Source organism: Etheostoma spectabile, chromosome 12 (genome assembly GCF_008692095.1).
Source record: "Etheostoma spectabile isolate EspeVRDwgs_2016 chromosome 12, UIUC_Espe_1.0, whole genome shotgun sequence".
Taxonomy (NCBI): domain Eukaryota; kingdom Metazoa; phylum Chordata; class Actinopteri; order Perciformes; family Percidae; genus Etheostoma; species Etheostoma spectabile.
The window spans coordinates 16,602,474-16,615,492 of NC_045744.1; the positions used below are offsets into that span (position 1 = coordinate 16,602,474).

Sequence of the window (13,019 nt, forward strand, 5' to 3'; positions counted from 1 at the left end):
GCCTGGAGAAGTGTTTTTTTGTTGTTGCTTTTGTCTTCTTGTTAAACCTCTCGCCCTGCTTTTTGAATGTCTTCATCTCTTATTTTGCTCTCTCGGTATTTAGGGGGTTAGCGGTAGGGGCGTGCAAAAAAAACCCAAAAAATTATTAGTCTTCAAATCGCGATTCAAACTTTACTGATTCAAAAATCAATTACTTCATATTTTTTAAATATATATATATATTTTTTTTATTGTGTGTCTAAAGCAATCACATGGTAGATAGATACTTTATTGATCCCCAAGGGGAAATTCAAGGTCCCAGTAGCTTAAAGACATCGCATACAACATACATCATAACAGGATGTTAAAATAACAAATAACAAATCCACATGAATCATATGAATATATATATATATATATATATATATATATATATATATATATATATATACACTGTACATGTACTGTGAATCTTTTTTTTTTTTTTACTCAAAAATCAATATTGAATTGAATCGTGAGCCTAAAAATGGGAATCAAATCAAACCGTGACATTTTCTGAATCATACACCCCTAGATAGAGGGTGTCTAATTAGTATCCAAGTCAAAGTATGGCTTCCTTATTGTCTACATTGGGGAAGGCTTCCTTATTGTCTACACTGGGGCCTTTTTTAGCTTACAGACATAGCTGCAAAAAAACCCCGCAAACTCTGCCTCACACGTGCCCTGGCACATGCACGCACTCACAGCTGGAGATGTGTCGCATTGTACATTAGTGTATTCTGGGTGCCCAGAGTGGTCTACGATTATGTTAATCCATAAGAGCTGGCTGCAAAAGTGAGATAACGAGATGCTTACTAAGCTCCACCTCAAATGCAACACAATGATATTTTAAACTGAGACAGGGAATCTGCAAATTGGTCTCTAGTATTTTTGCACAGTCTCGTGGAGCATGTAAGGGTCTTGAATTTCCTTTGACTCACTCTGTAACTTTTATCTCCAGCACGTCTCTCTTTATCCTTCCCATGCTTTATTTAGCTCTAGAGATATTTTGGCCATAAATCCTACTTTGGCACCTGTCAATTTATCTACAGACATCTCTATTTCTATATGTCTAGCCAGTGCAGAGCCTTCTGTTCTCTTAATGAAATAGTTTGAAATTATGTTCTTATTTGTTTTTTTTTGCCTAGAGTTAGATAAGGAGATTGATACCACTCTCATGTCTGTATGGTACATGTGCTACGGCCAGCGGATTAGCTTTTAGCAAGGGTCTCCTAACGGTTTCCAGGCTAAGGACCTCTTAGCTGCAAGATAGATGGAGCAGGGACCCCCTAATACTATTGTATAAAATTGAGTTGAATATGAAACTGGGCCTACAATAATGTCTAGGGTGGCAAGCTTTTTATGGTGCATACAATACTAAGGTATTAATAATTGTTGACATATTCATATAGTTATACATTGTGTTTTAATGTGCTAACCAACTTCACTTCTGTTCTCAGTCTTAGCAAAAAAAGGATAATATACACACACACACATATATATATATATATATAAATATACACACACATACATACATATATATATAATATATATATATATATATACATACACACACACACACTTTTTCCAAAATGTTGTAGAGCCAAAAACGTACATATATATACATATATATACATACATATATACATACATACATATATACATACATACACACACACACTTTTTCCAAAATGTTGTAGAGCCAAAAACGTAAAACCTACATATACATATATACACACATATACACATATATATATATACACATATATATATATATATATATATATATATATATATATATATACATACACACACACACTTTTTCCAAAATGATGTAGAGCCAAAAACGTAAAACCTAAGTAAGGCAATGCACACCACTATTACGCTTTGGTTCTTCTGCTCACCTCACCTCCTCACGTTGATGTTGCTATGATGATGACGTTGTTTTCCACATAGTGCAAAGCAACCATGCTATACAGCACGCTATACAGCCCCAGGAAAGCAGCATTTTTCCTACACTTCTCTTGCCTTGAACTTCTCACGGTAACATCACACCGTGTTCACTATAGGGCACTAGACCTCTATCCCCACAGGACTGCCACTGTGACATTGATGTTTAGGGGGTTGAAGAGGTAGTTAAATGCTGACCCTGGATCAGTTACTGCAGCACTTTTTTGATAATTAGCCTACCACTGGCAAAAGGACAACTAACCTGTTTGAATCACAAACATGCAAAAGCCATATAGTAGATCCTTTGAATATCTCTGGGGCATTTAACAATGTGAATGAAGGGGAGTTGACAGTTAAAAGTTGAACATGGTGGTACAACTCAAGTATTCATGAGAGGTTGTTAATCCACTTTTCAAAAGGATTTATTAATAGGCCAACTTAGAATAGACTGTGTAGATGCCTGCAAGCAGTTCCATCTTCCAGCTGTTACATAAAATTTTATGAATTCAGCATCTAGGATACCAGGAGAGAGAGAAAGAAAGAAAGAAAGAAAGAGAGAGAGAGAGAGAGAGAGAGGGAGGGAAAAGGAGAGAGAGAGAGACGAAAAGAGCAATTTTTCTGAACATAAATAAATGTAAAACGACATAAGTCCTCGGTACAGACAGATAAATACAGCAGATTCAGGTTATTGATATCTTGCTACTTCTTATGATTTTGAATCCAAACAACTGATGATTGAATATTTTACATAAATTTAAGGGAAAAAAAACAGCCCTGAAGCTACAGTACCAAAGCACCCTCTAGTGACAGGTGATGGTTCTATGCATGATTTACAACAAGCTTTATTTGGAACAGTTCACTAAGATCAAACTTTTTTAAACTTAACAGCAATTTTACCTCAGAAAAGTGCTTTCACTACTGTCTGTAAACAGTTTTTCTCTATTTTAAATATACAACAAATAACTTAATCCGTTTAACATGACTGATGTGAACTGCCTGCACTCTAATACTGTATCTGTAACCTCATGTTTAGCACATTTTAGACATAGCTCAACAATGAATTCAATAAAATCAATTTCTTGCTCTTTTGTCAAGCGTTTCAAGGCCCAGCCTGGTTGTAGAAGGACCCCGAGTGACTTTGTTGTTGCTCTATCATGTGCAAGATGCTGTCTGACAGTCCTTTAATGTCGGCGTGAGTGTCGGGATGTGCAGCCAAAGCCTTCAGAAGTTCAGTCACGCCCTCCTTCTCCATCATGCTGCTGTAATGTGAAGCTAGAGGATAGAAAGAAGATGAGAACATGAGAGAGGAGTGGAAGCTTCCAGTGATCGAGCCCACCACCACTTGACTAATAATACTTCAGGGAAGTCTACATTAATCTATTCAACATTATTTTGGGTCCAATACTTGTGGCAAATAAAATGATAAAAAATACCGATCACCTTTATTTTACTTAAAAATGACAATTATTTTCATTATCGATTCATCTGCAGATTGTTTTCTGAGATTAATTGTTTAGTCCAGGGTTTCTCAAACTTTTTATACCATGCACCTCTTAAGACAATGTTAGGCTATCACAATTACACCCAACGTTATTTTCTTTATGTTGACAGGCACAGCCACGCTGATCTTCCACCTTCCTAATCCAACTGAATCAAAAGTTAAGATAACTTGGGTCTTATCTCCTTAATGTTTTGCATCATTTGTTACTAGCAGGTGCTGGGGTGACTTCACCGCCGCTGCTTTAAGGAGCGACTAGCACATGTGCTCGACCACTATAGTTTCAACAGGGCTACTCGAAATACTTCCTTATCCACACCTCTCTTTCTAATAGTTTGGAGCCACGATTGCAGTGTTTTTGAACTATTCATTTTACCTCTGCTTACTATCCTGCCCTCACAGCTCGTAACTAATTATGGACGTATGCGCACTCTGTTCATTTACGTATCTGTGTAGCAAGTTGACTGAAACAAAGATATTACACTTAAACAAACACTTTCTTAAAATTACATTTACCTGATTATTATTGGAAATGTTATCCTCACATTAGTCTGTTTGTGTGTCTTACTGTTTTGACTGCAGACCAGATGTATGGCCCACACTGCCCACAGCTGCACTCCTGAGGGCTGCAAAGTCTGAAGCAGAGGGCAAAATGGACGGAACGACCTGAGTGTAGACACAAGGAGACACTGGCATTAGAAGTAATTCTTAGCATTTTTCTTTGGTTAATTTTGTGCTTAAATTAACCGGACAGTCAATTTTCTTTGGCACCAATGCTACCAAGGGAATGTAAACGAGGTTTCACTAGATTTTAAATTGTATTATTGTGATTGTCTGCCCTTTCTATTGGAGACCTCATGTGACACCTCAGCAGATATCCAAATTAGGGATGTAACAATTACCGGTGTAACGGGAAACCACGATAAAAATGTTAAAGATAACAATTACCGTTTTCATTTAAAATATTATTATCATCATCACGGTGGATTACCACAGTGTGGAAACTGTTTAATCCTTCCCAGCTTCAGTCGAGTCTCCTGAAGTTGCCGCGCAGGCGCACAGCGTAGCCTACAACGTGTGTTTCTTGAAGTTGGAATCATGGCGGAAGGAGGAGATGACAGCACTCAGGACATTTACCAGCCCTCTAAGAGAACTAAGTCCAAAGCGTGGGCATATTTTGGTTATAATAAGAATGCCGAAAGACAGCTGATTGAAGATAGTTATTCTGTCTGCAGAACGTGTGCAAAAAAGTTGCTGCTAAAAGGCATTGAACACAGCTTTAAAAACACCGGAATAATACCGAAAACCGTGATAATTTTGTTCCCTATAACCGTGAGTTAATTTTTCATACCGTTATATCCCTAATCCAAATTAATGAACCTATGGTATAGTGGGAATTACAATTGGGTTTAATATACAGGGTTTCAAACGATCCATCCATTACATTTACATTAAATCTGATATTGAATTGAACAGACAGAATAAGTAAATTCATTAAAAACTACTTCTAAACAGCTTTTTCTGTCCGTGTTGTCCAGTTTGCATTTCTCTCACCTGTAAGAGACCATTTCTCTCTCGAGTTGGGTCCATGTCATTATGGATGCATGCTGAAAAGAAAGAAAGACCAAAAGAGCCAAAGGTGAATTTTCCTCCGTGCTAAATGCAGAACAGAATCCAAAACGTTTGCCACACACCAGCTGCTTCAGTATGGTGCTGCGGAGCTCGTCGCCCAGGGTCCAGGCCTCTGGTCTGGAGGCTAGCTGTGCCAGAGTCCCTCCTGCAAAGTACCGGACCCCCACCTCCACCTGGGAGTCCTGCAGCAGGCTGAGGATGTGCTCCAGCAGGTCCTCCTGCATCAAGTCCACCTGTAACACCTCCACCTCTGCTATGTTGTTCTGTAACACAGAGATACAAATAATAGCGGTGGTGACAGTAATAACAACATTATGTCAGACCCTACAGGTGGATTTAATTTGATTCCTATTGGTCAAAATAATTCCAAATTTGAATTATATTTTACTGTAGCACACATGGCACATAATCAAAAACCCATTCTGAACTAATAACCACCCACCCCCACCCCCACCCCCACACCCACACACACACACACAGAGAAGAGAGAGAGAGAACCTACCAGGAGTCCAAGAACTTTCTGCTGAATGGACGGTTCTGTGTAGTAGGACTGCAACACAAACCGAAGGACGGCATGAGATGGGGTGTGTGTGTGTGTGTGTGTGTGTGTGTGTGTGTGTGTGTGTGTGTGTGTGTGTGTGTGTGTGTGTGTGTATTTCTGTATTAATGTCAGTGTATTCCTGGAGTTCTACTACCTCAAGAACCTCCTCGTACAGCTCCAGGCCCTGGCACTCGATGAAATTGCGAGCAGCGGTGGGCATCTCATCCGTCAGGTTCCAAAGAGCACTCAGGGCAAACTTCAGAGTGGAGTCCACCGCTCCCACCATGGCTTTCTGCTGCACAATAGCCAGTAGCTGCTGCGAGACGGAGCAAATGAGAAATGGAAAAAAAAAGAGACAGATGGGAGTGTCAGAGAGGGACGAGGAAACATGTAAGAGCCAAAAAGGAAAAATGAGTATCAACTTTTGTAAATAAATTTGTAGTAAAACATCCTTTGGTAGTATTAAATTCGAGTGTTGGAAACAATGATTTATATATTAATAAGTGGCACCAGGCGTACAATAAGCACTGTATAACTGAAGCGTAGAGAGAAGCTTGATTACATACACAAAGAAAAAAATAGAGAAGTGTGATTGAATAATGGACTAACAGTAAACCGTGATGGACGAGTTCATGGAGCAATGTGGTGGCAGTGAGTTAATTAGTATATATACACACACACAGGGTAGGTAATGGAAAATAGAGCGGGTGAGAAAGACAGAGAGAATGGGGGGGAGAGAGAGAGGACTAGAAATACACTCCTGCATATCTAGTGCTAAGCCGGGGACGTTGTGTAAGTTTGAAACTAAATACCGTGAAAGTGTTAATGTACCTTCATTATAAAGACGTCCTTGCCAAGCTGAGCGGTGTCCTCTGTGGACAACTGCAAATAAAACAAAAGATGAGTGTTTCTAGAACTAGTTGTACATTTATCGCACAAGGAAAAATGGCCCCTACTGCACTGCACTAAATGAAAGCAAAAGCTGGCCGTTGAGACTAGCATCACAGAGAGCACAGGGATCTTAACAGGTAGGACTAACAGCTGCCATACTATTTCCCTGCAGCAGACTAACGCACAGTCAGTGAGCAGTGTCTTGACCTTGGCCACCAGAATGGAGATGACAGCCACAGCCATCCTCTGAAGGGTAGGATCCTCATGGCTGCACAGCCAGTTAATCACCAGCATGGCTGCTAAATACCTGAACCATGATCACATTATGGATATAAGGAACACAGTATTACAAAAATATACAAGTGATGTTCAGAGAAGCCTTGGGAAAATCTGAGTTCAGGTCTGCACTTTTGCATCTGGAGTGGACTATTTCTTTTGGCAAATTCACATTTCAAGACAAAATATATTTTAGCTGGATCACAATTTGTTGGAAAAACACTACAGTGCCACTCAATGAGTGCACTGATTATCTTGGCTACTGCGTAACAGTGAACTCATGCGTCATATTATAACTGGAAGAAATGAACTAACTTGTCAAAAGGGACATCCTGAAGGATGTAGTCACTGCAGAGCGCTAGCAGACAGTTCTTTTGCACCTGGAGGGATGGAAACAATTTAAGAACTGAAGAGCCATATGGGTGTAAGAAAACATATGGCTATATGTGTGTATGAGGTATTATGGAGTAATTGCAAAATACTGTCCAAAAGGTGGCAGAATGGGAGTTGCAACCAAATCTTAGGTCAGACTCTAAAATCTCTGAACGACACACCAGCTGGTAGCAACAGAGCCATTCTGTGCAACATGTTGCTGTTGTGTAACTACACAATAGCATAATGGATCTGTAATGTGAAACATTGAGTATGTCAACCTGACCTGTTGGTGGCTGGGGAAGGTCTTCATGGCATACAGAAGCTGGGTGACAGTGGAGCTGAGCAGGCTGAGAGGCATGGCCTCCGCCAGGTCCTGAGTGGTCAGGTTGAACACACACGCTGTGGCCACCAGGTGGACATGCAGAGAGGTGGTGTGGCTCTGCATTGCACTTAGAACCAGCTGCAGGAAACCAGATGTTTATTCAAAATCACATGTGCTTTAGAATAAGAAAGAAAAACCTGGATCACTCAAAGTCCATCAGTAGAGGACAGTGATTGAACAGGGCATATCACAGAAATTATTAGTGTGTAACACTCTTATATCTGTGAGGTTGCATTGCGTTATTTGTCTGTAAGTAGCTCTAAATAGAAACTGCCTCTTTATGTCTTCTTTCCAATCCCGGCTACATACAGTAATTATAGTGTCAGGTCAGAGGACATTTTAAATGTAGCTGTAGAGTGAGCTAAAAAAAAAAAAAAAAAGGTTTGACATGCTAGGCTCCGTCCTTAAGGGCAATGAGTCACAAAAACATTTTTATTATCTTATTTGTGCTTTTGAATTTTAAAACATTATACTTGAACATTAAATGCTACTTGAAATGGTTTCCTTTACAGTGTAAAAATGGCGTGTTGTTGAGAAATTCTGTGTTTTTCTGTGCTTATATGTTTATTCTTTTGAACAGGAAATCTTGGTCTCAGTGAGACTTCCTGTTTAAATAAAGGATTAACTAACTAACTACAGCATCTCATCCTGCGGACAATACAGTAAGTGGAGATACTGTGCAACACTAGAGTAAAACATCATAAAAGAAATCATAATCAATTTACTATACAGTGCAGTGCAATGCAGTATAATACTAGTTTCCTACAACCTGAGTCGTATTATTGTCGTTTTTGGCCATAATTCCATGGTGATTGTTAAGGTCTGTGAATATGGTATTTGCTAAAAAAAGTTTCTAGGAACATGAGCAGTCATACGCAGAGAAGGAAAAAATTCTAAAATACTGTACTCAAGTAAAAGCAGAGATGGGAAGTAACAAAGAACAAATATTTACTTAAGTACAGTACAAGTTACTGTAGTTTTAAGTATATTTTTACTTTACCATTTATTTTGTGGCAACTTTTTACTTTTACTCCTTACATTTTACAAAATTGGCTTGTTACTTTAGTTTTGTACAAAAGGTTGTGTATCAGGTGTGATTGTGAGTGCATGTTGGAGAACAGCGCGGACACGCGCCAAACGGAAAAGAAAGTGTGAGAAAAGAAAAAGAGACAAGCTGTCCGGAGGATAAACAGTTGAGATTGTGTGTGTACGTCTTTGAGAACTGTAAGTCGTATAACTTATGTTGTCAGTTCATTTAAGCCTGTTGTTGTATTGGTCTATTGGAACATTTAAAAGTGAGCGATTGTGTTGTTTCTGTGCTTCACCTGTTAGCTAGGTTGCACCTGGCTGATGATTCATATTAGCGATTGTTGAACGCCCCTGCTCACGTTTGTATTTTAGGTACATTATTTACATTCTGAAGTACTTACTCTATTATTGTAATTAATAGTGGGTTTATTGTTATTATTTGCCAGCAGATATATTCCTATGCATTGTGTATGGTAGCCTTTACAATGTTATTTATTTATTTTATTACCACACACAAACCGATAGCCGTAGCAGAGCTACCAACGCCCATTTTTGTACTGTTTAATTATACAGTCCTAATCTAGTCCTCAATAACACGTTTCAAATAATTTCACTGGAAATACCATTATTATTGTGTCCACTGAAGTTTCTCAGCTTACACTCTAGTATCATTTGTGTGGTCCAGGTAGCTTTGCATAAAAAATGGTTGTCATTTGCAAGGCTTTTACTTTTATACTTTAAGTACATTTCCAAGCCTTTATTTTGTTACTTTTACTTCAGTAAAGAAGTTAAATCACTACTTCTACTTTTACCAGAGTATTTTTTAACACAAGTATCAAAACTTCTACTTGAGTACGGGAAGTGAATACTTTTGCCATTTTTGAGTAAAAGTACCAATACTTTCATGAAATATTACTCAAGTACAAGTGAAATTTTCTATCTGAAAAACTACTTAAGTCAATGTAATAAGTAGTTAATTTAAATGTACTTTAATTAAAAATGACTTAGTTACATTAAAAAATTACTGTAAAGCAAGGCGGGGGGGATCTTTACCATGTAGTGAAAATAGGACAAGGGGTCAGCTAGCATTTCTACTGAAACAGTCTCTGAACCGTCGTTGCTCGCCTGATCCACCTTCATCTCGTTCTTGATCTCCGACTCCTACAGAAAGACTTGGCGCCTGGTAGGCAGCTTAGATGCTGATTGGTCACTGTAGTGATTTTGGGCGCGATCGTTTATTTATGTTGTTACTTTCCACCTCTGGTCAAACGATCATACAAGTTTTAAACAATTCTTACTTGGAAGAACCTAACCCTGGTTTTCCTATGCAAAGAGAGCTTAGTGACATTTTTGATGTGGTTCACCTTCACTTTTACTTTGGAATAAAGTGGTTTGGATAATCTGTTCTAAACTGTTATCTTGTTTCCCATCTTTACTCCTATGTTGTTTTAGCAATTACTTTTGTGATTACAATGTAATCCACAACCTACAGAAATGATGGCCAAAGTGACAAAATTATGACCTGTGTTGTAATAAATAAAAGTATGTTTTAAAGATATTGTTTAAACACAATGCTTGTACCTTTAGTATATCTGGTCGTGGTTTGTCAATGTCAGTGGTTACATTGTAGAGATGGATGAGGGCCTCTCGTACAAAACACTCACGGTCTCTGTACCTTCTCAGGGCCTCACACACCTGGTCCTCATTAGCCTCTCCAGTTACCTGAACATACACAGCAGATCAGTATTGTCAGAGAGACAGGAAATGCAGCGGGCATTTTCAGTACATATAGAAACAAAGCCTCAAGTCAAAGACAAATGAGAAACTCATGTTTTATGAGAGTCAAGCTCAGGTTTCTGCCTATAACATTTTTTAATGTCCTGAAATCTCATAGCATGATGTTAACTTTGTGCCCGATACTAGTAGCTCCTTTTTTGAGGTTTTCGTGGGAAGGACATCACGGGCTGCCTGGTGGTAGCGGCCCCCAAAGACCCCCCACCTCTTGCCTCCACAAAGGCCCTGACTGCGGCTTCAGTGACTCTCTTCCGCCCAGAAATATCTAGAGAAACAAGGGAAGGGAGGATCTGAGGACTCCCCTCCAGAAGCGGCAAGTCTCACCAGTTTTTTTCCGTCATGTCTCCAAGCAAAATGGTCCTTGAAAAAATCAGTCCTGAGAGCGTGAAGTTGAAAAGACAAAGAGCAAACCTTCAGCGACAAAAGCGAAGGGCCGGGGGGGATCAAAGATTCCCGGGTGTTTTTGCAATCAAGGAGTGCGGTAAGCTTTGAGACGGCACTACAGGAGATGTCCAGGCTCTCCAGCTGAGGGAGAGTGCAGATGTCCTCAAGGACAGCATCAGTCAGGTCTGTGTTGGCAAGGGTTTAAGGTCCTCAAAACCCGCAGGGACTGAAGCTTACAGGGGCCCCCCCATCTCCCCCGAGACCTGAGTCCACTGGAGCCCCGGAGGGACAACCCCTTTCAGGCTGGTCTCACACCCGGGTTGGGGCCGGGGGGTTTCGATGTTGCCCCATGAGGCGCCCGGACCCAGGAGGACTTTCCGGAGCCCGGGGAGGGCAAAGGGCCCGCGAAAATTTGCGACCTGGAATACGAAGGCCGACGAGGCGGAGCTCTTTGCAATTTTGGAAAATCCCAACGGTTGTGTCATTCAGTATGCCTTGTAGGGAGAAGGAAACAGATGGACGTTGTAGAGGAAAGTAGCATCCGTTTTAACCACTTTGATGTTCATGAAATACATTTTCAGCCTGGCATAGTACACTGTGAACTAATGAAGTGTATGGTGGTAGGTTAAGGATAATGCTATTCAGACATTCCAATTATCTTTTGTTTATACATGAAGTTGTGCATTTGAAGAATTCTAACTAACTAAATGTCAGGTCACATTTGTCTTTTTTTAAAAAAAGATTATTTGTTTGGGCATTTTAAGGTCTTTATTTATAGACAGCTGAAGTCATGAAAGGGGAGAGGGGGAATGACATGAAGGGGGAGAGTGAGGGGCAAGGACATGCAGCAAAGGACCGCAGGTCCGAATCGAACCCGTGACTGCTGCATCTATGGGTGCCTGCTCTACCAGGTGAGCTTACCTGGCGCCCCATTGGTCCCTTTTTAACAACTTTGCGAACTAGGCTACTATCACTTGGTGGCTACAGTTGCCCTCCGTTGTTGATATGGATGTTGTGGAGCCTTTTTCTGTCCTCCTGGCCTACCTTTAGTTGCCATCTTACGCAGTAACTGGTCTGCCATCTCCTGTGGGAATAGCGGGGCCCAGCTGAGGAAAATGGAGCCGTCTGCTCGCTTGCTGCACAGAGCATCCAGGCTGCGGCACACCTGAGCCAAGCAGAGGTCACACAGGGCCTGGGGGCCCTCGGCATCCTGCAACACATCAGTAGGTAATCAGAAGAGTCATACTATGATGGATAATTACATTACAAATTTAGGTCGTATATGCACATGTGCACTTATCTTAAAGGGTCAGACCAATTACTGAAAAGACACTAAGGGTATATTTAACAAAACGTTTTAGATGAAACGACCATTTAAAAGTAGGGTGTTATTAATAAGTCTGTCTTGAACAGGGTGTAAAATATATATATCTATGAATATGTTTGTGTTTGTTCACATTAAATACATCTGTGAAGGCCATACTGTTGCCTATAGCCTACCAGTCAGGTTTGGACACACTTTTACTTGAATGAGAAAGTGTGTCCAAACTTTTGGCTGGTACTGCAATGGCTGCTGGGTTCACGAGCTGCCATGAGACTGGGCTGGACTATGACAGTTGTCTCTCAGTGTTCTTCTTCTTCTGGGGGCTCAACAGATCCACAGTGACACAGGATACATTAATGCTACGCTGCAGGAGTCTAATTTTATCCGCAACACTGCACACCGTAAAGCGCGTTTAAATCACCTAATCCAACCGGTCTCTGAGAGGCAACGTGGACTAAAGCAATGGGTCCTACAACGCAGTGTATTCGCTAAACGTTTGTCATTGACACAAAGTTCACGACAGTAAAACATTGGCAACATTTTACAGAAGGGGACGGGGTCAAACTCACCATGCTCGAAAAGTAAACGGTCGACAGGGAAATGAAATAGGCTTAATAACGGCAACACCGTTTAGCAATATTTTCAATTAAAAACACGTCATTATTTTTGTCCATTTCTTTCCTTTAAATCCAAGAAAAGTTACGTTTTTTCATACAGTCGTTGCTGCTAACCGTCGAGTAGCCTACCAACCGTAGACCGTCAATAAACATACAGTCTATGGTACCAACTGACCTGTCCCAAGCTGACCGCCTCCTATTGGTCAATACGCATGACGTCACGGTCACTGAGCGATTGTTTGTGCTAATACTCTTTTAATCCTTATTTACTCGATTTGTAACTTTCTACTAGGCTATCTACGTTCTGT

At 40.3% G+C, this 13,019-nt stretch overlaps 1 pseudogene; it reads right to left on the bottom strand.

Annotated features, from left to right (window-relative positions):
* Positions 1 to 2,372: 2,372 nt before the first annotated feature.
* Positions 2,373 to 12,813, bottom strand: LOC116699563 (protein zyg-11 homolog; annotated as a pseudogene).
* Between the last annotated feature and the right edge of the window lie 206 nt (positions 12,814 to 13,019).